The 27,410-nt window shown below is 42.9% G+C and overlaps 1 protein-coding gene across 6 annotated transcripts in view; it reads left to right on the forward strand.

Moving 5' to 3' along the window:
- The window catches only part of MAML3 (mastermind like transcriptional coactivator 3), a 243,629-nt gene that overhangs the window by 81,527 nt on the left and 134,692 nt on the right, over positions 1 to 27,410 (forward strand). The window contains exon 1 of one of the 6 annotated variants that reach the window (XM_085578255.1): positions 1 to 27,410. This exon is cut by the window's right edge and continues 3,279 nt beyond it. The exons of the other annotated variants lie outside the window; for them this stretch is intronic. The gene's annotated coding sequence lies outside the window, so the exon portion shown is untranslated. 6 annotated transcript variants of the gene reach the window in all.

Genomic DNA, 27,410 nt, shown 5'->3' on the forward strand with positions numbered 1-27,410 from the left:
CTGGCCGGGCAGGGCGGTGCGGTGTCTCCCCGCGGCTGCAGGGGGCGCTGCGGCGCGGCGTGGCCGCCTCTCCGCACGGCCATGGCGGCTCGGGGGGCAGGGAGAGAGGAGAGGAGCGGCTGTGGGGCAGGGACAGAGGAGAGGAGAGGAGCGGCTTTCCTGTGCCAACCCACGGCACGGAACGCTCCCGGTGCGGCGTGGGCTGCAGCAAGGACCTCGGAGCAGCAGGCGGGAGCAGCAGGGAAGAGCTCGCCCGGGCTGCGAACAAAGCGCAGTGAAAACTCCGCAGCCGTGCCAGGAGCGGCGGAGGTGGAGCGGCCGTGGGATGTCGGGATAAAGCGCAGCTCTCCCCGGCGGGGATCGAGGGTCAGGGTTCCGGGTTTTCCCCGGAGGCATCCAAGCAGATGGTGAGGGGCCTTCCCAGTGAGGTTGGGTGTTGGAAAGGTCCCAGTTCAGCGGCCGCTCTTCCGAGCAAAGGCTCCTCCACGGTGATGAGAAGCAGTGAAGGACAGAACTCCATGGTGGCAGTGAATCCTTCCTGCGGCAGCAGCCTGGTGCTAAGACCGTGACCCTCTCCCCTCCGATCCTGAGAGAGAGTGAGAGAGTGAGGCCAAGCCCAGCCTCTCACCCCCCAGCCAAAATATCGATCTGCACTTCCAAAGAGAAAGCCCCTCAGCTAAGAGGTGGTAGCAAACTGCACCCTTCCCCTTCCTCCTCCTACCAGCCACATCTTTTGTCTCTTAAATATTGTCATTATCATCTCTTAGGCAACAAATGGGAGAAAACTCCCTGAGAGAAAAGAAAAAAAAAAGAAAAATATCCTTACCTCCAAGAATTGTCTAGACAGAAATGGCAGTAAGAAAATTTAAAATGAGGATGGAGTTGTAGGACAGGCACCCCTCCTACAATATAGCCTGGTACCTCAACAGAGTCAAAGCAGCATTTGCAACACCAGGTGGATACAAAGGGGAGGTATTGAAAGTGGCTGTAGTTACAGTGGAACAAACCTTAGAATCCAGACAAGGTCCTGAAAGTCAGGTCGGAGTCGAGATTTTGAGCATGATGTTGACAACAGGACAAAAAGCACAGGTAGATCTTCAAAATAGAATGCCATGGGATGAAGGCAGAAAGAAAAACAGGGCTTGTGCTGCAACCAAAATTTTTAGAATTAGTTTTTTTTTTTTTTTTTTTTTTTTGGTAAAAAGTCACCAGTCATCTGATAAAAGGATTTATTGCTGTTCCTTGTGTGGAGACTGATAAAAATAATAAGTGACAGCAGGGAGTATCTCTGGGGGCTTCTGCCCAACCATTCCAAACAACTTGTGTTGTTGGAACAACTTAATTTGAAAAAAAAGTAAAAGTTTGTCCTAGAAAGGATTTTACTTTGCATGTGGCTTAAATCTTTCCCTGCACAGGAAGGGAAATTATATATGGTGAAAGTGAGTATGCAGACTACCATTACCTCTCTTGCAAACTAAAATACACAGTAGTAAATCAGCACCTCTAAAGGATTTGTGCTCAGGCCTTCTCGGTGAGGGCTGCTTGATCATGGAAAATATATCTCACCTCTTCAAGAATCAAAGAATTATTAAGGTAGGAAAAGACCTCTAAGATCATTGAGTTCAACATTTACCCAGCCACTGCCAAGCCCAGCACTAAACCGTGTCCCCAAGCACTACGTCTACACATATTTTACACGCATCCAGGGATGGTCACTCCACCAGTTCCCTGAGCAGTCTGTTCTAGTGCCTGACCACCCTTTCAGTAAGAAATGTTCCCTAATATCCAATCTAACCCCCCCCTGGAATGACCTGAGGCTGTTTCCTCTTGTCCTATTTGCTCATTAATTGGGAGCAGAAACCAACCCCTACATGGCCACCACCTAATTTAAGGGAGTTGTAGAGAGTGACAAGGTCTCCCCTGATCCTGTTTCTCCAGACTAAACATCCACAGCTCCCTCAGCCACTCCTTACTGGACTTGTGCTCGAGATTCTTCTCCAGCTCCATTGCCCTTCTCTGGGCATGCTGCAGCACCTCAGTGTCCTTCCTGAACTGAGGGGCTGAGAAGTGGACACAGGACTTGGGGTGCAGCTTCACTGGTGCTGAATACAGGGGGACAATCACTGCCCTGCTCCTGCTGGCCACACTATTGCTGATCCAGGCCAGGATGCCACTGGCCTTCTTGGCCACCTGGGCACAGCTGGCTCATGTTCAGCTGCTGTTGGCCAGCACTCCCAGGTCCTTTTCTGCTGGGCAGTTCTCCAGCCACTCTGCCCCACCCTGTGTTGCTGCCTGGGGTTGTTGCAGCCCAAGAGCAGGAGCCGGCACTTGGCCTTGTTGAACCTCACACCATTGGCCTTGTCCCATTGATCCAGCCTGCGGATCCCTCTGCAGAGCCTTCCTGCCCTCCTGCAGATCAGCATTCCCACCCAACTTGGTGGTATCTGCAAAATGACTGAGGGTGCACTTGATCTCTTTGTCTAGATAATTTATATAGATATTAAACTGGCCCAAAAACTGAGCCTTGAGGAACCCCCACTAGTAACTGGCCTCCTGCTGGATTTATCTCCATTCACCATCACTCTTTGGGTTTGTCACCCAGCTGTTTTCAACCCAGTGAAGAGTGCACTGCCCTAAGCAGCCCATTTCTCCAGGAGAATGCTGTGGGAAACAGTGTCAAAGGCTTCACTGAAGGCTGAGTAAACAGCAACCACAGCCTCTCCTTCACCCACCTGATGCCTCCATTTCCTTTGTCTAAAGACAAAGTTTGTGGTTTGTAAATCTCCTTGCTTTTATGGGAGTGGAACAGTGTTTCCAGCAGTCATGAGCAAGGAACAGAAGCCTGGAAATGAAGCTGGTTGCACTAGCAAGAGAGAGGAATGAATGAGAGAGAGAGAGAATGACCAGGGTAACAAATCCCTGAGCACAAGGGATGCACAGGTGGGGAAACAAAAGGGCAAAAGACCACAATATAGTGGTCCCCAGACCGTATGCTGACTTGGGGTGAGCCCCCAAATGTGCAGCATGACCGGTTTTGGGGCTGTGAGGGCAGGGGCTGGGCAGCTCCTGCTCTCTCCAAGTGAAGGACACCTATCCCTGGGCTGCAGACATCACCTCCAGGGTTCCTCACAGATAAGGAAGCAAGAGGAAAAGAGACAGAAGAGAGGAGAGTGGAACAGATAGCATTAGGAGCTGTAAGAAAGAGCTTCACAAGAGGACAAATGGAAGAAATGGGGGAAGAGGAGTAAGGAATAACATAGTCTTATCAAGCAAGTTAAACAAGCCTTTTTGATGTCACTTCTTCCTCTAAGCATCTATAGATTAAACAGAATAGGGTGGGGAAAAGCTCCTTAAAAGAGGAGATAGAAGGGAAAAGGTTGCTTTGTGCAACATATGCTGTTCAAAGGAAGTAGAAATTCTGGGTTAAAAATCAAATCTATTGCAAAAGAGGTATTTAGATTAATTTATCTCTAATTTACATGAAAAGAATAAATTGATGGTTTGCTTATTGCATTTTGTGAGGAACGTGCACAACTGTTGGGCTGATGTAAAAATGGCATTTCAGTAATAATTATGGATATTTTGCTTCAGCCTCATTTAGAAACATGTTATTGAAGTGATAGATGTAGTGCTTATAAATAGTTTAGGTTTGCTAATGTAATAATAAGCAGTTCTATCATTCTCTCTAGGTTTTTTCCTACATGTTTTTGCTTCTGAAGAATTTTTTTTTTAACCTAATTTCCCTTTCCTGCTGCTGACCAAGAGCATTCCTGGGGGCATGCTTTGCCACACTTTTATGGCCTTGTGCCCTGGGAGCCCTGTCCCTGTTGCTGTCTGGGCAGGTGTACACAAAGAGCACCGAGCTGCAGCAGGCTGGGTAAGGCAGGTGGGTGGAAGTGCAGCTGGCTGAGGGGCTCCTCACTGCTAGTGAGCCAGCAGGAGGGAGTGAAGACTGTGGAGGGAGAGAGAAAGGGCTGGGGGAGGCAGTGCAATGTGTCATGCATTAGCAAAATTAGTGCAGCAAATCTGGATAGTGAGAGATGGGAGACAGTGGTGATAAATGGCGCAAGAGACGAGAAATCAAAATAATCAAAATGTAATCGCATCGTGTACACTGAAATGCTAATGAAGTCCAGGGATGGAGGAGGAGCTGGGAGTGAGAAACTGTGGGTACAGCAGTGCTGTACTCTGCAAAAGATCTTCTTCAGACAGATGACTTCCCTTGTGCAAGTTCTGCCACTCAGCTCTCCCCAGACTTTTGGAAACTCCAAGTTCTTTGCACATGCAACGTAATGGTAAATAAATACTGAAGGAGTGTGAGACCAGCTGAAGGAAGAAGGCATTATACAGGCTGGGGAACTAGTAGAAAAGACTGCTTTGGGAGTTGTCCCCAGCATTACCTAAAAGGTTGTCTGGACCTGTAACATCTGAAGATTTTGATAGGGTTTTCCTGGTGTTTTAAGGGTAGCTGGTGTCTTTTTTCACGTCCTTTATGATCTACTAAGGAAGCTCTTCTAACATCTGTCAGCCAATGACTACAAGCCAGGTATTCATAACCAATTAATACTGTACAGTATTCTACGCAGTACTGATACTGCAAAACATTCTTAAAAAAATTCTGGGGACTTCTGCCCAAAAAAGAGTTTCTTTGCTCTCAGCAAATTCTGTTGGAGGAGTGTTGTCACTTAGTGGTCTTTTATCTTACAAAATCTTCTCCCCACTTTCATCTTTCATTTGTGTTCCTGTACATGGGCAGGGTAGCTGTGAATTGTTGTTATGTGCTTTTTATTTTATCTGAACGAATGGAAGCAGCATCCAAACATTAAACTGAAGGAGAGAATAGAGCCGAACAAGCTCATAATGTCTGGGAAGGAACATTTGTAGTGAAGTGGTTTGAGGTACAAGCTTTGTGGGGCAGTGGCTTCCTGCATTATGTCTGTAAGGAGGATGAAAAATCTTCAAAAGTAGGGACAAAGTACATGCAGCATGATACCAGTGCATTTCCATTTATTGGTGTTGAAATAATTTGTTAGTGTGACTTTTGCTCCTCCTTGTCATTGGTGGGGAATGTTTCCAGCCAAATATGGCAGTGTCTTGGATTCTTTGCTTTGAACTGCAAAACTGGTAACCTCTTGGAGCTGCCAATATCAGGCATTAGCTTAGAGGTCTCTTAGTGAAATATTGAACATGAACCAACATAGAGAATGAGGCAGGCTTGGGGCAGTCAGTAAAAGCAGTGTTTCATGTGTAGTGGATCCTATGATGTATGAAAAGAGTTGTTCTAAAATATATTTTCTTCTTAATTGCAATATTGCAAAGAAAAACTTAGAGTCAATAGGATTTGAGTTGTTTTCTGTGAACCTTTTTTTGGATTGGTTTCACTGCAGGCTTATTTCTTAGTAACTGTGTGGACACATGAGGATCAGGCATCTTTGTGCATCTTTTTGCTCTCACGGAAGGAAATGGAAATGAAAATTTCCACTGAAAGTCTGATTGAAGCCAAATTGCCTTTAGAATGAAGGGGCAAAAAGGAGTTTAGGGAAGAGAGGTCACTATAGGTTTTCTTAATGGATAACTCATTTATGTGAGGTAGAACAAATAAAGTTGGGACACAGGTCAGCATTTGAAATCCAAGTACAGATGCACTTACCTTACTACAGTAAATGTGGAAAGTAGGACTTGTTTTACCCAGGATGTGAGGAACACCCCTTTCTCCTTGCTTCAGAGGGAGTGCAATCATTTTCCCAATGCATCAATTCTCCATACCAAAGTTGTCAAAGAGGGGTTATAGGTGGGAAGGCAGGGTAGAGTAGAGCATTTAAAATAGGAGGAAATTTAAAATGTAAACTTGAGAGGCAGATGGCTACCAATAAGGAGATTGTAATGTTGCAGGGTGGGAAGCTCCCTTAGTGCTGGTGTGTGACTAGCCAGCTTCTAACCATGACACTTTTGTATCACTCTGGTGAAGGATATATACATTCACATGATGGGTCCATGATATTGTGGGATTTAGGTGTGGGGTTTTTTTTGTTGGGTCTTCTTTTTTTTTTTTTTTTTTTTGTTTGTTTGTTTGGGGTTTTTTTTGAGTTTTTTGGGTTTTTTTTTTTAGTTGTTTTTAAACAGACAAGGAGAAGAATACTTACATGATGGCTACCACATCCCTCCTGTCTGGGTTATGTGAGAGGCCCTCTGTAAATAATGAGACACCTTTTATGTATCCTGTTATAGTTTTTCTTTCATTCAGTGAGCAGAGCTGATTATTCAATTTCAGTGTCCACTAAAGCAATCCCCAAAAGCAGTTAAAATAAAACTCATTACCGTATGTGATATGGTATGTTTAGAATCCTGAGAATGTGCTGCAATAAAACTTCTGCTAGCTTTCCCTCTCCATGGCAGCAGATAACAAAATTTCCACTGTGTCTAAGAAACTGAAAAGATGAATCCCCACAGACTGGGGATGATTGTTTCTTTGTCTGCTGAGTAGTAGTTATTTATTTGTGAGAGAAACCCAGAAGTCACCTCCAAAGGTGAAATCTATATTTCTTGAAGATGAAAATAAGCATTCTGTGACTGATAAATGGCTGTTTCCTACAAATATGGATTTATATTTTCCCCCACCCTTTATTTTCCCATATGATTCTTCTGAACAACATAGAAATACCTTTAACTCCTTTTGTACCTGGGATGCACTGTCCTTGACTCCTTGACAGAGGTTGGGCTGGTGTTTGTATAAAGCTGCTTATGCTGGGAAATCTTGCCTAGTGCAGAGTGGCCATGGTTGAGATAGCACAGGACTTATTAATACTTAACATTGAGTAAACAAGGCAGTTCATGTCCATTGTTACTACTTATATCCAAAGGTAGTGCAGCATCCTCAGCTGACAAAGGTCAGGTGAAAAGCAGGTTTGCTCTCTGTGAGAGGGACTTTTTTTTTTTTTTTTTTTTGTAAAATATGCAGCAACACTATGTTTCTCAGTTCTTGAGGGTTGCTCTGCAGAGAGGCTGTGTATAAATATTGGATAAAGTGGGAACCCCCTGTGCCACAGGTCATCCGAGGTGCTAGCAACCAGAGATATTTGGAAGGGGCAGAAGAGGTAAGGGATGGTCTGGCTTGATTTGATTGAAATCTTGCTTGGTTTATTTTTACACTGCAGTTGTTTCTTTATGGGTCTTTCATTTTCCCAGTGCATGATCATATTCTTTGTTTTGTTACCTCATGGATAAGGTTGCTGCACTTGGACATCACTTGCCTCCTAGAAATGTTACCTTTGGTTGTCACACTTGGAGAGTTTGTGACATCTGTTTCAAAGAGAATTCTGCTGAATAAATTGACAGCCACAAAGTATCTGTAGTGAAACACCTGGGATTGCGGTTTTTTTAAATTACTTTTTTGAGCACATTGAAAGATATACCTCTCTGGTGCTGTTAGTTTTCTGTTAGAAGTCCAGTGTTGCTCATTAGAATCTGTTAAAAAATACAAAGCAACTGTTCCTTATTTCTTGCCTAACCACCTCTAAAAGAAATCAAGTGCCAACCTCACTACCAAAGACATTTTCCTGGCTATGGGGCAGACAAGAAAAAGAAAAATTCTTAATAGAGTCCCATCCCCAAGGTCATTTTATAGAAGTTATTCCTCTGTTTTAAACCTCCATTTTCATGGACTAGAAATTTGATGCATGCAAAAGGATAATGCTTGGGTTAAGATGGCACTCAGTCCACTTGGGGTCGATAACTAAAACCAAAGTGTAGTAACCTGCAGTCTGATCATGGCATCATGGATCAGAAATACCAGAGAATCCATTTGCCTATCTTTTTAGAGCTGTAACAGCTCACAGCACCTGCAGTAGCGCCTGAAACATCTCACTGAGTGTATTGTATTAATCTCAGAATTCCCTGGGGCTGGATTGTATCCACGAAGCTGTATCCAAATGAAAGCTGTGCAGCCACCAGACATGAGTAGCAAAGTAGTCTTGTTGCTTTTGTGTTGAAATAAGCCTTCAAAACAACTTGGGACCTTACTTGATTTTTCAAGTTGTGGACTTTACTAATGAGTGATGATAACAAGATGAGCAGGATCCAGCTGGGCAGCCAACATAGGTGTCACCACCTCGTTCTCCCAGTGGCCTCCCTCCAGTGCAGAGTGGCTATCAGCCACTCTACATTGGCCAAGGCTGAAGTTTTGTCCAGTGCTGAAATGTTGCTGTTTGCTGTCAGCTGCTTACTGTGTATCTGAAGTGGGAAAAAGCCTCTTGATGGAAGTGTCTAGCACCTACTTTTACAGATACCTGGCTTCTTCCAACCTGTAGGCCTATCCAGGGAAAGGCTAACTGATAATAAGCATGCCAGATCCAGTCTCAGTCTAGCAGAACTTTAGGACCCTTTGAGATAAAGCATGCATACAACGTGACTGTTACAAACTATTTGAGTTCTGCTCAAAGGCAGCTAAATCAACAGAGCACCCAGGAGGTGATCCAGGGTGGCTTGTAGGTTTTCAGAGCACTGTTTTCTGTGATTTCCAGCATCATTTAAAAAGTATTCTGTAACTTGTGGTTAAGAACATAATCTTCCAAATGTGAAAGGAATCTAAATTGGCACAGAGCAACTTGTCAGAATCAGCACCCAGTTTGCAGCAGGAGCTTGGGATGGATGTGAACCGTCTTTGTTCTTTGCAGTGGGGGTGTTAACACTGAAGTTTATGATAATGTACTTGCCAGCATTGTTAATTATTCTGCTGGAAGGAAGGAGTTGGAGAGTCTGCACAATTTGCTGTCAGTAAGGGGCTTGTTTTGGCATTCCAGTTTGGCATCTCAAATAGGGGGTGTCTAGGACAGTCCTGTTTTCTTGGGAGGTATGTGGGGCTGTGGGAGGGGCTCTTTTCACTCCCTGATTTGTGTCTTTATTCCTCTTTGATACAAATAGGATTCTTCTGGAAACTTGGATGAGCAAGCTCTCAGTGCTTATGGTCTTAAAAAAAAAAATTTCCCAGTTGATCCTCATAACTGTCAAGCTCATTAACCTGAATGGCTCAATTAGCCAAATGCTAACATGCTGCCAGCACTGCTGATACTGTCACTGATGCCACTTCAAAAATGTTGTGTTTCATGCATATGCTTTAAATGTTCCACTTCTGTTTTTCTCTGGGGGAAAAGATCAAGCATGTGCACTAAAAAGATAGATATCCTTGCAGTAGTAACTGAGGTAATACTGAGTGGTACGTGCCATAGTATGAACTTGTTCAATAGTTTGAACAGCAATCTGTTTTTGAGGTATCTGGAGTAAGAAATTTTGACTGTAGAATGAGAGGTTTAGTACAATTAGTAGAATGAAATACATGTGATTCTCTTTGTCATGGTGTTAATGAATTTAGTTTTATTTAAACATTTTAAAGCACATTTTGAAATAGTTGTATAGAGGTCAGACTTGTTGGTTTCAGTCACTTTTTGTCTGTTGTGTGTTGCCATTTCGATCCTCAGCTGAAATGTTACATCTTGTTTACATCACGGTGCCCATGCTCAGGGCAGAGTGGTCACTCAGTTCAGGACAGTGATAATTTGGGCACAGTGCATGACTGTACAGGCTGATTATGAGCATTACATTGATGTGGGGTCTGATCAAAACAGGCATTGCTTTTATCTAGTTTTGCAACCTGATTTTAATGATGGGTGTCTTGGCAATTATTATTGTTGGGTAACTGCCTGAAGCATTCATTTCTTTAGATTATCCAGTGAATCTATAAAATGAGCTTAATCAGACAAACTAGTTTCCAAAGACATGATGTATCATTTGGGTGTTTGATGTGATTTCCCCATACCTGACCAAAAAAGACAGAATGCATATGATTTGTTTGGATTAGCTTTTCCTCTCTTTTTCTTTAAAGAATAAATAAATCTACCCTTTTTATACTTCAGGGCTATTCTGTGTTACCAACCTCTTTCCTAAGTCTTCCAGGATCTCTCTCAATGCAAGCTTTTGTTTTAGAAAGCAAAATGAAAACTGGAAAGAATGTTTATATTTCTTGGGTTATGAAAATAAGAATCCAAATGTCAGTTGGTACACTGAATGATTCTTCTGAATATTCAGTGTAAGCCTTCTTGAGTAGTAGAAGTCATATTGTGTATAAAACCATCTTGTGTAAAATGAAGTTCTTGAGGGCAGAGGAAAATGGTTTACCACAAAAGTTGTTGTCTATTTGCATTCTTCTGTCTCTAGAAATGGGAGTGCTGGGTGAATCTCTGCTATTGCCTACCTCTGCTCTGCAGAAGCTTTGTCAACTCTTTTGAAGCCTGACTCTACTCCCACTCTTTCTTGTGGGGAAATACAAAACTTGAAGGCGTTTGATGTAGCCAACAAGTTGCTCTCATTTTTTTCAGGTAAACAAAGCTAAGTGCCTGAGAGCCTTGCCCAAGAGGTGCATTGTCAGGTAGTTTAAGAAGTAATGAGGGTTTTGTGTGTTAAACCTCCTGCAGTATGTGCTGTAGCAATGATCAGGAGCAGCCAGCCAGACGAGTGTTAGGTGGCACCAGGCGCAAAAGGAAGGACTCGACCCTGGGAGTCAGAGCTGAGTAGTGAGGGAAGAGCAAAGCTCTATTTGTGCTCTAAATTTCCAAGTCTGCAATAGCAGTTGCAAGAAATATTTTTACCTTTAACTTGTCTGGCTCTCACTTGACCTTACTCTTTTGATGTGCACTCTTGCTAAGCATTTAGTTAGCAAGGGGACTGGGGCAACAACAGCACAGTGGAAGTTAAGGCTTTGTATTCATCTCTCTCTCCAGCCAGAGAGCCATGCACTTTGCAGAACAGTGCATGTGGAACAGCCTACTGGCATTTTTCACAAGGCCTGTTGCCAGTCAAGTTGACCTCCATCCCATAAACTAGGTTCTGATATTTGTGCATTGCAGCACCTTCTCTTAAAGGGTAAAAAATACTTCTATGATGTGTCAAAGCACAACACATGTCAGCCTTCCTCATCTACTTCTGTTACAGAGGATCACTTATTTGAGCTCTTTATAACACATCTAAAGGGCAGAAGCAGTGAGAGGGACTTCCATGTGCTCTGCAGTGACTCCAACTTTGTGCAAGCTGGTGCATTTGAGGGGCAAGTCTGGATGAAGTGAAACTTTGTTTTTGACTTGACTTGGTCCTGTGTTTTGTGTTCCAGTCTCAAATAATCTGTTTTGTGGGGCAGGATGGAATGTTACGGTTCAGTTATGATGGAACTATTAATACCACACCATCTTACCTTCTTGTCAACTCTGCTGTAGATGATAGAGGGTATGAGTCTCATTTATTTGTTCCACATTGGTAAGTTTTATGAAATGAGATGGGAATTTCTTGTTATGTACTTATCTTGAAGGTTGTTGGTTTGGGGTGCAGAGGACCCACTGATCTCTGAAACACTCATTGTGTATTGCATGTCCCCAGAGAAGGGAAGGATAAAGATGCAGTGCTTGGGTGCAGCATCACTCTCTGCACAGGGTGTAGCTCCCATTATCTGCTGGAGTTGATGTGAAAAGCCACCAGCTCCTAACTGAGAGACAAGGAGGAGCTCAGGGCAGGTAGTGCTCTCTTCCCCCGGCCAACTCACAGCTCCATGAAGACTGTCATTAGTCAAAATATTGAAGAGGATTGTGATATTTTATGCAGATTCCTGCCCCATACCAAATCCCTTTTGTGGTGTGCTGATTCTGGAATTATCTCATCCAGTGCCATTATTTGGGGGGATGCCCTCAGCATCAGGCGCAGCTCAGATCTTGCAATGGGTTTCAGTGAAGAGAGCTGGGTGCTGGTCACCCACGGAATTTCAGGCTGAGTCAGTCAAACATCTCATTTCCATGTGTTTTCCAGTGCATCTCCCCTTACTCACACCTCACCTTTCCTTGTGCTTTTATCTCACCTCACCCCAGTAGAGTTATTTATCTAACCAGTTTAGGGGTAGGGAAGATACAGGGCTTTGTATTTGCTGGGAAGAGAGACATGTCTAGAGCTGAGTTCTGAACATTATATAGAAGTAAAATAAAAGAAGGTGAATGCTCACCTCTTCCCACAAACTAGATTATAAACTGAGCTAAAGAAAGTGGGTTGATTCCTTGCCTGGTGGCCAGCTCTGATTTGTTGTAAGGCTGTGCACAGAAACATTGCAGCTAAGAGCATGCCAGTCTTTGTTTGCTGGTTGGTCGGATATTTATGTCAGGTTGCCAGGCAAATTCATATTACTGCTATGCTGCAGGCAAGGTCTTGGGGGTGGGGGAGATGAGTAAACATCTCAGAAAGATCTAAAGGTGTAGGAAGAGGTTTGGAGGAAAAAAAAATGAGGAGCTGGGTTTGCAAGTTGTAAAACTTGCATCTATTTTTGTCTTCTGTTGCTGAAGCAGAGGTATCCAGAGCTGAGCGGCTCTGCAGCGCTGCCAGCTTCACATCTGTGCTGCTCTGTACCCTTGTGCCATAAGCAGGCAGCATCTCATGGAAAACTTCACAAACCAGTTGGTCCCTGAGATGTGATTTGAGTTCGTGTCACTGCCTGGACAAGTGCATGTTTAGGGACTCCTGCATGCTCCAAACCTGTAATAGTTTCAGTTAAAGTCTCTTCTGCCAGTGCAAACCACAAAAAGGTAATTAAATAGACGATAAATCTCTCTGTGCTCCATGAAACAGCTCCCTTTCTCACCCTTAACTGTCTTCTTTCTCCAGCCTGTGTGTTACTCCTCAGGTTCAGACCTGCAGTTTAGGATGATTTTTCAATCACCATTTCAGTGCCTGGGAAAAAGCTGGTGACTCCCTCTGTGTTTGCAAGTGCGTGTTGTGATTTATTGGAAGACAAAGTGTGCAAGCCAAAGCAGTGATGTTCTGAAAGAAAAGTTAAATCAGGAAACAGAAGTAAAGGCCCATATCAATCTTTTATATATTTAGTTACCAAACAGCATCTCATTTGTCAGCAATTCATGTAACAACCACGAAACAGAGCTGCCCATTGCTTTTATCTACTGTCTGTGCCAGGGCATTCTGTTCTTGTATTCATACTCAGAAATAGCTGAAATGATTATAAATATTTTTGAGCAAACAGCAGCTTTTTTTTTTTTTTTTTTTCAAGTTTAATTGCTAAATAAACTGGGGGGGGTGGTTGCAAAATGCTGAGGTTTAGCACTTTGCTGGACAAGCTGCGTGCATTTTTGGGACAACCAGCATATGGGAGATCATCAGCAAACTGCTATCAAAGACATTTGTGACTCACAGCAATGGAGAATTTTGAAAAGGAAATCATGTTAGGTAATCACAGCCCTTGCACATCATTTTTTTCTGTTTTTGCTTGAGTCCTTTCTCAGACTTGGTTTAAAATCAGTTGGTTTCATTCTCTTTTGATTAGGAAATGAGAAATTTGTATTTTCAGTCTATCATTACTACTCTTCTGGAAGAAGGACGGGAGTTTATTTGAAAGGTGATTTGCAAGAGAGTTGTGTTCTGTAAGTATGTGAGAAACATTCTTTACATTTTGTTTAAAGTTGTGAAATGCAAGAAAGTTAAATCCTTATAGCTACTGAACAGATCCTAGGGCAGGTACATGAAGTTAGTTTGCTTTCAGCAGAAATAAAGCAATTTCTTGTGTGGGAAGACTAGAGGAACAGGAATTCTTATGGAAACAAATTCTGAAAATACCCAGGCCAAGAGAGAGGTAGCTCTCCGTTTATTTATGAAAGCTCATGATGAAATGGAAAATAACAAGTTAGCATCATGTACAATATGGAGGGATGAACCTGTACTTGAGATTTGACAACACTATTCTTAAAAATATTTATTTCTGCAATTTAAGTAGAACATACCAAGAGAAATAATGTTTTATTTCTGTCACTTTAACTTCACTATCACATAGAAACAAGTAATATAAATAGTAAAGTTTCCACTGACTGTCTTGCACATTAATATTTACCTTAGTGCACACCCAAACAGTACTTAAGTGTTCTTCTTTGGCCTTGAGTGGAAGGCTGCGTAGCCCCTCTGCTGTCACTGTATTTTTCTTGACCTGCACCTCCAAGCAGTATCCACAGTGTACCCTTGGATATCTTGGGGCAATGTCACTGCTTAGGTTCATTGACAAACCAGGTAGGTTGGAAGCAGGATTGCTCTGTATCTGGGCAAGATGATTTTTGTTATCTTCAGTCTGAATATATGCAAATATACAGATGTATTCCTGCAAAGGAGCAGGTCTGTCCTGGGACAGTAATTGGATTGTAATTACTCAAACAACTGTTACATGCCTTTCTTCATAGGAAAGACAAGGTTCCTATCCATAACAGAGAGTATGGATCTTAGCAGCATCTCCTGCTTGAATACTTGAAGCATTCATCGAGATGTGAATGTCCTGATGCCATTTGTACCCAGACCTAATTAGAGAGATGAGCAGTCACCACTTGTAGAAAGTTCAACAAGTGAAGGGCCAGATTTTGCACCTGGGTTGGGGCAGCCCTGGGTGTACAGACAGTCTGGGGAATAAGAGGCTGGAGAGCAGCACTGTACAAAGGGCCCTGGAGGTCCTGGTTGATGGAAAGTTGGATCTGAGTCAGTGCCCTGGCAGCCAGGAGGGCAACTGTGTCCTGGGGGCATCAGGCACAGCATCACCAGCTGGGCAAGGGAGGGGATTGTCCTGCTCTGCTCTGCTCTGGGGCGGCCTCACCTCCAGTGCTGGGGGCAGTTTGGGGTGCCACACTATAAAAAAGACATGGAGCCATTAGAGAGTACCCAAAGGAGGGCCACGAGCATGGTGAAGGGCCTCGAGGGGAAGTTGTATGAGGAGTGGCTGGGGTCACTTGGTCTGCTCAGCCTGGAGGAGACTGAGGGGAGACCTCACTGCAGTTATGACTTCATCAGGAAGGGAAGCGGCAGGGCAGGCACTGATCCCTTCTCTCCAGCAGGGACAGGACCCAAGGAAGTGGCCTGAAGCTGTGTCAGGGGAGGTTTAGGTTGGATGTTCTTCACCCAGAGAGTGGCTGAGCAGGTTAAACTGGCTCCCCTGGAAGGAGGTCACAGCACCAAGCCTTACAGAGTTCAAGAAGTGTTTGTGCAGTGCTCTCAAGCACCAGGTGTGATTCTTGGGGTGTCCTGTGCAGAGCCAGGAGTTGGAGTCTATGACCCTGATGGGTCCCTTCCAGCTCAGCATATTCCCGAAAGAAATTCCATCAGTGCAGTAACAGATCTGCATGTCAAAGGGCAAAACTTGTCTTTAAAGACTTTTTTTTTGTTTTTGTTTCTTCTCTTCTTTTTATTTCCTTCCTTTTGAAGATAGTGGTAAAAATCTGCATTGGAAACAGTGTCTCCTTTATTTTAAGCTGCTGATGAAATAAAATTGTATTTATCTTGTGGGCATTACTAAAATTGTACATACTAGTTGGCTTTTAATAATTTTATACTTTCTGACTCTTTTTCTTTCCTTTTCTTTGTTCTTTCTCATTACAAAGGACTAAACAAAATATTTTGCTTTACTGACAGAGCTTCTGATTGTGCAGTATTTCTTTCACAAGGAGACTTGCTTTGTAGCTATTAGGCATAAGGCTGCGTTAGTCAGTCACAAATATGTTTGCTTCTCATAGTTCCATTTGAGCCCAGAACAGAGAGCAGTCGGTGTGGGTCAAGATGAAGAAGTGGAGAAATGAGAAATGGCATCATTTCCCAGATCCAGATAAAAGCATTGTCAGATGTCAAGGCGAGATATTATTTGATGGTGCTGATTATTTGATACAGCTGAGTGCCAGGGGCTCCCCATGGGGGGGAGATGGGGTCAGGGACAGGCGATAGGGAGGGGACCTGGAGTGCTACTGCAGTAGGAGCAGGGCAGTCCCTTCCCTCAGGCACCCAGCTGAGCTGGGCTCTTGGGCACACAGCCTGCCAAGGTGTTTGTGAACTGAAACTGCCGGCAGTGCTGTGGTTTAAGCCTAGCCTGTCTGAGGCAGAAAGGCTGAAAGTGAGCTTTTGGTGTATAGCCTTCAATTTAAAACTGTGTGTGGCAAAATGTGAAGTATTCTGTAGCCTTAGATCCCATAGCTCTAAATGCAAAATTCGGGGTTGCTTCCTACGATTCCCTGAGATGGTTATTTTTTTTTATTTCCTGTCATTTTTTAAGTGCTTTCCAGGAAAAGACATTACAAACCAAATGCTGACTAGTTAAATTTTAAAATACTAAGCTATGTCTTTCCATGTGGTTTTCCAGGAGTAGTCCAGTGACATAACACATATGATTTCCAAGCTCCTGTCTCAGTTTTACATGCTGGAATCATGTAAATAATCTCACACTTCCACTTTCCAGATAGGCAAAGAATATATTAAAACTCTAGCTACCTCATTGACTGCTTCAAGTCTGTTATTCTTGTCACAGTTCTGCTTAATATGTTGGCATTATTACAAATTTAAACAAGGTTGCTCCTTGGTGTGACTGCATCTGGTGACTGCTCCTGGGTTCCTGCATCTTGTTTTGAGCTTTTGCTGCCTGTCCTCTCTCACAAGTGTGAGCCTTGCAATCATAAAGAGCAAAACTCTCACAAGACAGGGAAAATTCAGCAAGGAAGTGACTCTGTAACTAAGAAAACATGATAAGGTGAACCATTCTTTATTTTCGGAGAAGAAAAAAATATTTTCTGGATATACTTTTTTTTTCAGGTCAGTAAAACATTTTGTCAGGCTTCATCCCTTTTTTTCTACATACATAGGCAAAGAAATTCCTAGGAGTCTCCCTGAATGAAACACTGCATCATCTGAAAGCACTGGTCTTGGACAGGAATGTCTGATAATGAAAATTTGTGTTGGAGCAAATTTCATCTTAATTTAGGTGAAGGATAGATCCCTCATATTTGAAGGAGTAAATCAAGTAAAAAATTCCAAAATAAAAAACACTGAAGTCACCCTTAGATATGGACTTCAATTTGGAACCCCTCTCTTAGTCCCTTCTAGCACAGTCTTCAAAGAGACAGACAAGAGGATGTTCCCAACCACAGCCCTGAAGGGACTGGCAGGCAACTGGGCTGGGCAGCTGTATTAAAAAAGCTGGGTTTTAAGCTGTTACTTAAGAATCCATTGCAGAAACAACTGTGTATTTAAAAAAGGAAAAATTGAAAAAAGCCTGTGACTCATATAATATTACAGCTCAGATATCAGGAGGTGCAGGTTTATGTTCAGGAATCAGTGCAGGACAAGTGGAATCTATCTGGAGAGTAAAGCCACCTGTTAGGCAGGTGTATCTGGAGAGTTGTTTAAAAGGTTCTGGTTAAGCCTGGAATTCAGATTGTTCTGTGCAGATATTTTAAGCAATGGATGAAGGTTAAATATGAATTCTCATCCCCTCCTCTCACTAAGGCAGACAGATTTACTGCGTTTTGAATTTGTGTCCATCCCCGAAGGTAATATTTTACTGGATTTTCAATTCGTCTCCACTCCAGGGCACATGTGATCTCTTTTCCCTTCTGATCCCTTCTGGGTCAAAGGCATTGAAGAAATATTACAGAATCAGAGTGGTTTGGGTTGGAAGGAATCATAGTGATCCCTTGTTTCAACCCCCTTGCCAAAGCCAGGAGAGACGCCTCTGAGCATGTTGCTGGGTGTTCAAGTCCAGGCTGGATGGGGCATCCACAGCTGCTCTGAGCAACCTGTTCCAGTTCCTCATGATCCTCAAATATTATTTCTTCTGATAGCTAATGTCAACCTGCCCTCTGTCAGTGTAAAGCCATTCCCACTTGCCCCTTGCATGCCGTTGTAAAAAGTCCCTCCAGCTCTCTTCTACTCTACTTTGTCATTTGTGCCACCATGGACTAAAGCTCAAAGGGAACTTTGTGCTGGAGTAGCTTGCCATTAACAAACGCCCTGTTGCTCCTTGGGGTATCTGACATAAGTGGGGAACAATTCTTGCAAAATGCAGAAGTAATTTTTGAGGTGAATGGTTAGGAGTTACTTCCTCAAGTAAAGCTCTGTAATTAGAAAATGGACAGAAAAATAGGCTGCCAGCGGGTTGTTGATTTTGTTACCTCTTTAGCTCTCAGAGAAGGAACAGGTTATTGTTCTTTTTGGATTAACCAGCTTGGACTTTTCAGACAACAGATGAGGTGGGTAAAGTATTGGGGACTGAGGAAGGAGAGGAGCAGGGAATGATCCTATGGGTGTTACCCAGCACTTAGCAGGTAGTGACTGTGTGTGTGACAGTGCTGCCCATACTCGGTGCCTCCATTTGAAATTTAAGGTATGTTTAATGGGGACCTCCTGCCACCCAGAGAAAGAGAAGTGATAGACCTGTCTGATTCGCCTTGGTTATGGTTGATAATTGAATTTAGTTAGAGCAGCACTGCATCTCTGTTGCAAAATTAAGCAACAGCTTCTGTTTCAATCCCATGGTACCAGCATTCATGTCTCAACCTTCACTGTTCCCTTGTGAGTACAAGGTGTTCTTTGTCTGCAGTGGCTTTCTTGGCTTGCAGGTCTACTATTTTAATTCACTTTCTAAATTCTTTCTCTCCCTTCCTTCTGTCGGTCTTGCTCCAAATCTCTGTTATGTGGTCCATATGTGCAGAAGGGGCTGTTTCTAATGAGCTTCTAGACAGGGAGAAGGCAAAATAGATCACTTTTAAAATTGAAAGAGAAGGGTGTGGGTGGGAGTTTACACAGAGGGACACTGTATTTTTAATAGATTCTTATTTAATTAAGGGCACTTCTGGAGGGATGAGAGATGATGGTGTCTTTAGTAACACATTAGAGAACAGCAGTTGTGTGGATATTTTTTCCCCCAAAAGCATTCTGTGATTTTTCTTTTTGAGAGCTGTCTTTGTGCATTTACTTTATGTGCTATGGTTAATAAAGAAAAGAACACAACCATAAACCCATTGTGAAATACCTGTGTTGTCTGAAATGCATTGAAATGAGCTCTTTTTGACATACATGTGAAGTCTGATGTCTCTCTGATTAATAATGAAGAGAAGGGCTTACAATGATAGACTCCCTTTAGTAAAGTATTTTTAATTAAAATTCAGAAATAGAAATGAAGTATCATCTGAAATTAAGAATGTCACTGTAATGGATGCAACCAACATACTAGTTTGACATAGGTCTTTTAGTACAAGCCCTAATTTAAGAAAGAAAGAAACTGATCCAGCTTGGGGAAAAACCCCGGTCCCACCTTAGGTAGTTGTGGTGCTCATTTGATGTCCTTAGTGCCAGGTGCTCATCCTCAGTGTCTAGCATGGTTCTGCAGGGTGGGTGGTAAGAAAAGGAGTGTGTGACACCTACTCTGAGTGCTGCTCAGAAGTTGATAAGGTGAAGTGAGACTTCATCTAGAAAATGGTACCCATCTAGAAAATGGTTCAAACAGTGCTTGCATCTTCAGGTGTGTTGCATAGGCTTAGTGGTGCAGGCAAGGTTGTCATAAGAGAAAAAGTCTTGACCCATAAGCACTTGGCTGGCTCCTCATTCTTCCCCACGCAGAGTTCCATACTTTCCAGCTGATCATTGACATAAGGGCTATATCCTCTCCTCTTCTCCCTAGCCTGTCTTTCCTAGAAAACCTAGAACCTTCCAGTGCTGCAGTCATAGGAGCCATCCCACCATGTCTCTGTGATACCAATGATATCATACCCAGGCAGGGTGTGCACATCTCTAGTTCCTCTCATTTGTTCCCCATACCATGTGGGTTTGTGTACAGGCATCTGAGCCAGGGCCTGGGTAAAGCCAACTTGGTGGCTGGATATACTGGTTTGAAAGTAAACCAGTGGCTTAAATGAACTCCACACAATTACCTTGCAAGAGATTTCAGGTCAGAGTTACAATTTAATAAAAATATTACGATAAACGCAGTGATACACAGAAAACTGGCTTAAACCCACAGAGTACAACCTGGCACTCAGGTGGTCACAGTCTCATTAAACAGTGTTTGCAGTCTTGTTGAAGTGATGGTTGCAGTCTTCTCAAAAGCAGTGGTCCTGTGGAAGTCTGGTCCTCCTCTCAATTCATTGAATGGTGATGGTGGTGGTGTCCCAAGTTCCCAGTTATATGTGGGAATGCTCAGTACCTTCCCTGGGGTAGGGAGTGACAGTGGAGTGATTTAATTCTGTGAGTCATAGGGTCCTTTTGGGAGTCCTTGATGGTCTAAGTTGCAGCTGGCCCTTACACTGGAGCCTTGTAGCCATTATGGCCCATTAGCAGACATGTCACCCTTGGGATGGCTGTAACTGGTCTGGTGTTTCCCTGAGGGTGTTATCATGGTTGAGTCATTTGTAAAGACCCCACCTCACAGGGTTTGTAGCTTCTTTATTTCATTTAACACCCAGTTTGTAGCCTGAGGTGTCAGGTGTGCACTGGGCAGCTACTGCAAGTGACCATTGTTAACAGAGATGGCAAGCAGAGGGGACTAGGATACACAGTTTGGTTCCACCCCACATTAACACTCTCCTTCTGTAACTCAGGACATCAGAGCGTCTGGAATCCCTTTGCACTGTTCCAGGCATCCATTACAGGTTTTAGCATCTGACTGGCAAGATTGGGAAGGATTGATGCCCTGACAAATCTAGTTTAAAGCCCCTTCACCAGTGCAGCAAGTTTCTGACCCAGAGTGGTTTTTATTTCTTTGTCAGATGGGCCAGTAACGTCTCTAATCCAGGCTCCTAGGAGGCAGCACACTTCCATTTAGCATAGCTCAGGCTGACCTGAGGCTAGAACCTCTGGACCTGTTAATCACTTGCTACTGTCACCCACTGCCTTTTCATGGTTAAACTCGTTGTTAATTTCTGTATTTGGTTGGGCTGTTCTGCTTAGCTCTGGCTGTTCTTTCAGTGTGTGGGTGATGCCTTGTTAGCCTGCAGATCTATGAAGTGGTACTGAGTGGGCATGTCCAGCTGTGTGGGAATGTCTGACTGTGAAGGAAGTCCTTTCCTTTTGTTAGTTCCTTTTCTCTTCCTTTTGTTGTTGTAGGCTTTTTTCCCCCATCACTTCCCAACCTCCCGTGTTATTACCCTACCTCCCCTCTATGTCTGCCGGGATATGAATTTTCCTGTGGTTCCCCGAGGGGCTTGGAACCAGCTGACCAATTCCCTCTCAGTCCCCATGATCTCTTGGAGTCTTTTGCCTGTCTCCTGCAGCTTGACACCCTGTTCCTAGAGGTTGTTCACCAGGGCACGCCAGCTAGAGTTCAGTGAGCTACCCCTCTTGTACTCCCTGATACTCTTTGAACTCTCCACTACTTCCTTCAGCTGTGCCACCAGGCTGAGCAGATCATTCCCCTGTTCACACCTCCAACAGATGTTGCCTCTGCTGCCCTCTGGCATTGGTGACAAGATCAGACATTCACTGCAGCCGGAGACCTGGACAGCTGCATGCTGATATGTGAGGTGCCTGAGTCACCATGATAGTAGCTTTTGAATTGAAACCATGGTTAGTCCTCTTCCAGACTGATAGGTGATGACTGACTCTAAATTCTGAGCCCTACCTTTCTGACTTGTCGTGCCCTTTTTTGTTTGTTCCTGTTTGCTGCACTCCCTGGAGACACTTAAATCTCCTTGGGATGCTCCTGGCAATGCTCCTTTACCTGATCAGCTCCCAAGGGCTGATAGAACTGACTGCACTGAGCTCAGGAGCCCTTACTTCAGTTAAAAATCAGTTTGCTTCAGATAACTTAGTTAAGTGTTCTGTATTTCCTAAGGATGAGTGGTTTTAACAGAAAAAGGTTAGGGAGTTCACAAACAAGGGGTAGATTGTGGATATGATGGTGCCAGAGGAGATGCCAGACAGCTGGTACCTCCCTGACCCTGGCCATGCTGGGATGCAGTTTTCCAGCACTGAGTGATGAAGTTTGGGGTTGGGAGTTATTGTGCTACCAGTTTGGAAGCTAGGCACGGTGCTTAAGTCTACTTCTTTTTATCTGCTCCATGTCCTCACTGCTGGCTATGATTGTGCTATCTAGAGTATCTTGTTTTTCCCTTTTTAAAAATAAAAACAAAATCATCCTGCTCTCTGTTGCTGTTGTGTTAAATACCAGTGGAAACCAAGAGAGCATTTGAGAGCAGCAGAAAGTGCCTATTGCATGCACTGTCTGATCCCTTCCCACCATAAAGACACAAAACAGGCTATGTCTTTACTTGTGATGTTGCCTCAGAACAGGTTGAGCAGATGCAGGTCATGTAAAATATATGGGAGTTCTTTATAATCACATTAAGAACACATGAGTTTGTTTGTTTGTTTGTTTGTTTGTTTGAAGTAATGCTATTAGCTACAGGTCCTGTTGTATCCTAGCAATTTAGCTGTGTCAAAGATGTGATTAAGCCTCAGCTATGGGACTCAAGTAAAATTGGCAGACCACATTAGTAATATAATTTGTGATTGTACAGCAGTCATTTCCAGCTTTCTTTCTATGCAAGGCTTTGATGCAGATCTGGTTTTCATTCTTCACTCCTGTTCATTGAATGGACACATGGGATTATAAATCAGTAGTTAAAATTCATATTAGTTGGAATTTAGAAATTAAGAAGTTTGACTTCTTAATGAAGAACTTTGACTCTTTGAATTAACATTTAAATTATCGTTGATGGCAAAGCTGGGCTGGGGCCAGATATATTCTGATTTCCTATGAGTCCTTGTTTCTCAGGCCTTCGGCAAAAATAGAATTTACCCTCCATATAAACCCCATGCAGATTTGGCCTCTACTGAATTTGTGTGTGATTCAAGGGAAAGTTTTTCAGAATCACATAAGGCAAGAAGGGCCTTCTTCCCTTTCTCTTTTTCTCTTTTCAGTGAAAATTAGGTCCTAACCAGTGTATATTCCCAAATCTCTGAAAAGAATCCTGGTGTTGTCTGGGACCAGAATGTTCTGCCTAATATTTAAATAGCTTCTTAATTTTTATTATTTTTGTTGAAAATATTTCTATGGATTCTAGCTGGTTTAAATACACCAGTCCAAATCCACTAAGCATAGCAAACACTAGATTCATGGACTAAATCAGTCCATTCAGGTAATTTTTCTAGAACAAGTAATGTTTTCTATTTAGCTATATATATATCCCTTTAAGAATCCCAGTTTTATGCTTGCTGCCTTATCAAGAAGCTGGGTTTGTGATTTGCATTCTTGAGCATGAAGAATTGTGTGATTTTTACTTAGTAGATTGAGAGATGTCATAAAGAAAATAATGTGAGCAGGCATTACTTAGGCCCATGTCTCTTTTCCTTCAGTCCCACAACTGCTAAATTATGGTTTTAATTTCATTATTGAAATTACAGGACCTTCTAAAGATCTGTCTGCATCCCAAAATGGCCTATTGAAAAATGCCTCTAAAGCTGCAGCCATGCCAAGTAAACTTCTGCAGACGGAGGTCTTGGGGTATCAGTAATTGGTTGTTTGCAAGGACAGCTTAATATCTCTCACTGGCAGATCCTTTGGGAAATGCAGACAGGGATATATGTGTGCCCTGCTCTCTCTCAGCTACACTGGCTGCAGTGAGGTAGATGAAGCACCCAGTCAACCTGTGACTTGGGCAACACTTCAGAGGCACTGAGCCTAGAAGTGGCTTGGATCCTGGCTGGTTCCATCTGGAAAATGACACATGCAGATGATGCTAGATGAGCTGACAGTTCTGACCACCTACAAACATCCATGAAGCACAGGAATACCCTAGTGTGTGCTGTAGCTGCTGTGGGGCTCCTGAGTCTTGGAGCACCTATAGACCAGCCTGAGCAGGTCATTTGTGTTTCAGGAATGCTGGCCTGATCTGAAACATGCTTCAAAAAACACTCCTGGCAATGCAAGAAGAGAAATAGCTTCTCAGTTTCTGGTTTTGATTGCTTTGATGTTTATGTTTGTTGGAAATTAGAGGCTATGTATGGGTGTACATCCCTGCAGGTGACATGGTGCTACATTTGAGATGAACCTCAGCAAAGGCTATAAATTTTAAATGGAGGAAGGTTTTATCTTCAGTTCAAAAGTGCTGCCCAGTAATGCTAAAACTGCAGGCACACTGCAAACACCAGCTCACAAGTGTGCACGTGAAAACTTCTACTGCTTTCAAAAGCCTAAGAGAAGGCATTTTGAATAATTTTGCTTAATTATTTAAAAAAGAGTTATTTAGGCAGTGTCTTATGAGAACACACAAGTGTCAGTCAGTGTGCAGTTCACAACAGCGCAGGTTTGATATCAGCATTGTATTTATCTTTGCTAGAAAGGATACCCTGGATAATTTTCAAATGCCACAGCCACTTGATCTTCTCACCCACGAAGATAAAGTGTGGTAGCAAGGCTTATCTATGCTGCATTGTGTGTGTGTACATGAGCCTACACACAGGGTTTGGTTTCCAGAGTCAGACTTTGATGCCAGCATAAGCAGTCTCTATAGAAGCTCCAAACCATTACAAGATTCTGGTTAAACTTTAAATAATTAACATACTTTAGTTTTCTTTTCTTTTATGCTTCAGAAAGTTTCTAGACATGAGTAGTGGCAGAATCTGAAGAAGAAAAGCAATCTCATTTTCAGAAATACTGAAGTCATATCACTGCTACTTTCTAATTTGTTTTTCAAATTAATAATTCCCATGGTGACCAGGAGAAAGATAAAGGCAGGAAAGGATTGTGTGCTGGTGGTGAAGTGGACCTATGCTAAGCTGCTGTGTATCAACTGTGTTTTCAAAACTATGAATTGTGACTTTCAGATTTCTCAGACCATGTGAGTAATATTGGACAGATTCTGCCAACTACATCCTGTAATGTCTGGGAGTGAGGGCAGTCTGGCAGTAGCTTTTGGAAAAAGGTTTATCTTCATCAGTGAGATAAAGCTGTCAGAGGAACTCAGAGACATCCATGGAAACAAATAATGATTTAATATGCAAAACTAGTTTTCTAGTCCTGGGGAAAGATAAGAGAGGCACCTTTTTGAGAGTTGCATTTGAGCATCCAGATGAATGAGGGAAGAGAGAATCGCAATGACCTGGTAAACTGAATATTCTGGAGGACTTAAAATGATAGGAATTATTTCTAATGTTTGCTCAAAATACCAGTTTATTAAAGATAATATGTGTGGCATACCATCAGGCACTGACATATGCATCTTTGTACTTAATACTGTAGAGAAAATGCTGATGTTTCTCATATTGTTTATTTCCTGGGTATGTGAAGTAGCAAGGAGAATGAGTAGACTGAGTCTGTTACAGGACAGGATTAGTTTATTGTATTTTTTTAGTTGAATTGTTTAATGGCATGCAATAGCAGGTTACTAGTAATTGGCTCAAAGGACCCCTGAGATGGAGCAGGCAGTAAGAGCAAGAATCACTTAATGCACGGCATTAGCAAGTTGCATTAAAGTACCTGCCTCTGTGGTGTGTTCTCAGAATTTTGTGGCCAACAGGCTCACTGGGAAATCATTCCTCATTGGTTTCATGTCTTCTCTTAAGGATAGGAGTTCTTTCCCTGATTTTTGCCCTTCAATATACTTTAGTTGAGAACAGAGTTGTTGTTTGTTTGGTGTTGTTTTTTGGTTTTTGTTTTCCTTGAATGTGTGTGACAGCATATGTTGGAGTGGGTGCATTCTATGTTAGTAAAAAGCACCTAACATCCTTCAAGCTGGCACAAACTCATGCTTGTTTTGGGAGTTCCTGTAAACCCCAACCACATAGCAGGATCCATTGTAACAACTAAAGGTATCCACACCTGTGCAGCTCACATAGAGCAGAAAAAAAAAGATACCCTTGTGCCTTCATTATCCTCACTTGAAATAATTAATTGAAGTAATGAGAGTGCTTGGTTCTCTGTTCTCACCATCCACTGCTGTGCTATCCTGCTGCATTCCACAGCTAAAACCAAGAAGAAATCACCAGAGCTAGGTAGGTTCTTTCCTTAAAACTTGTGTTGTGGAATAAGGATCAAGTAGCTGCAGCTCTTGAAGGTCAACCAGCCCAGCCACTGTTTACAGCTGTGCCAGCTGCTTCAGTTTGTTGAGGGTTATATTCAGTTGGGCTTTGAGTATCACCGGGGATGGAGACTTCTCTGGGGAGCCTGCACCAGTCTTTGGCTGTATTCACACTGGAAACCTTTATGCTGATATGTAATTGCAATTTCCTGTGTTGAAATTAATGTCTTGCCCTTCTATCTAGCACTATGTGGTCCACGAAGTGACTGACTACACTTTCCCATTCCTTGAGGGCAGCAAGAAAATCTCCCTTTTGCCTGTGATTTCTAAGGCAAGCCCCAGTTTGCTTGTAGGCAGTCAGCCTAGTCATTATTGTAGGCAGTAGTGGGGAGGGAGGGATGTGATTGTTTGGATTGTAGATACCCTGTGCTGAACCTGCTGCTGCACAAGGGTCATTTTGTGCAGACCAAGTTTGATTTTCCCCAGTAGACTGGCTTTATGTCTTGAACTTGTTGGCCTCAAGCAGCACTTACCAGAAGACTGGAACATTTGGAGATAGGAGAAGCTTTTTCCCTTATGGAAAAAAGGATACTCCTTCTGGGGTATCTTGAGCCCTAGAACTGAGCTTTTTACAACTGGCAGTTGTAAAGGCTTCCTTCACAACTTTCTGCAGGAAGAAGGGAGAGAAAGAAGGGATTAACTGTCGTTGCTGGCATACTTTGGTTTTTTGGTAATGAATGATTACTACTTAAGCAGGGCTCTTAGTACAGGCTTCTTTCTTAAGAGCTCACCTCACTGTGCATTGTGGTGAGGATTCTTCTTTTCATTCTATGCACAATGAGCAAATTTTAGCTAAAAATCCCAATAGTTCTTGCATTCTGCCTGTTGAAACTCCCCCCCACTATTCAAGCAGGTTTGGAATACAATGCCTTATGTCCCAGGCTGCTGCTCACTGATGAGGTAGCCCCAGAACAGATGAGGAGGAATCTTGGCACCCAGTTTGCAAAAACAACTCAGTGGTACAGATCTGCACTGTATTAATTTGCTGGTTTATAATTATTTGAAAAGTAAGACATTTTGTGCAGTTAATTTTATGCATTCAGGGAAAGGGTTCCTGGGGAGTACAGAATCATCTGCAGAACTAGCTGCTACAAATTCTCCTCAGATGGTTCTGTTTGATAATTTCTTCAAAATTTATTTTTCTTGTGGTGATTAAATACATTGCACTTATAAAGACATTTTTCAGTGTGTTTTATTTTGCTAACAGATCCATACAGTCACTCAGTGTAGCTGTGGGACTGTCTGCCCTAAAACAGAAGGAAGGCTGATTCCCAAGGGATGTAGATTGGGTTTCAGATGCCCAGAATTCCAGTTCTGAGAGCAAAAGACCATCCAGGACATGATGTCTGGTTTAACTTACTGCTTTTATTGCAAATTAAAGAACTGATTTACTCTGTCAGAGCATTACTTTCGGTTTAGCCCCTTAAAGGGACGGTGTAGTCCCCTAAAATTAAGGGTATAATTTTAGTTATTCCTAACATGGCATTATATGTCTGTGTAAGTAATCCT

Source organism: Lonchura striata, chromosome 4 (assembly GCF_050655825.1).
Source record: "Lonchura striata isolate lonStrDom1 chromosome 4, ASM5065582v1, whole genome shotgun sequence".
In the NCBI taxonomy this organism is placed as follows: domain Eukaryota; kingdom Metazoa; phylum Chordata; class Aves; order Passeriformes; family Estrildidae; genus Lonchura; species Lonchura striata.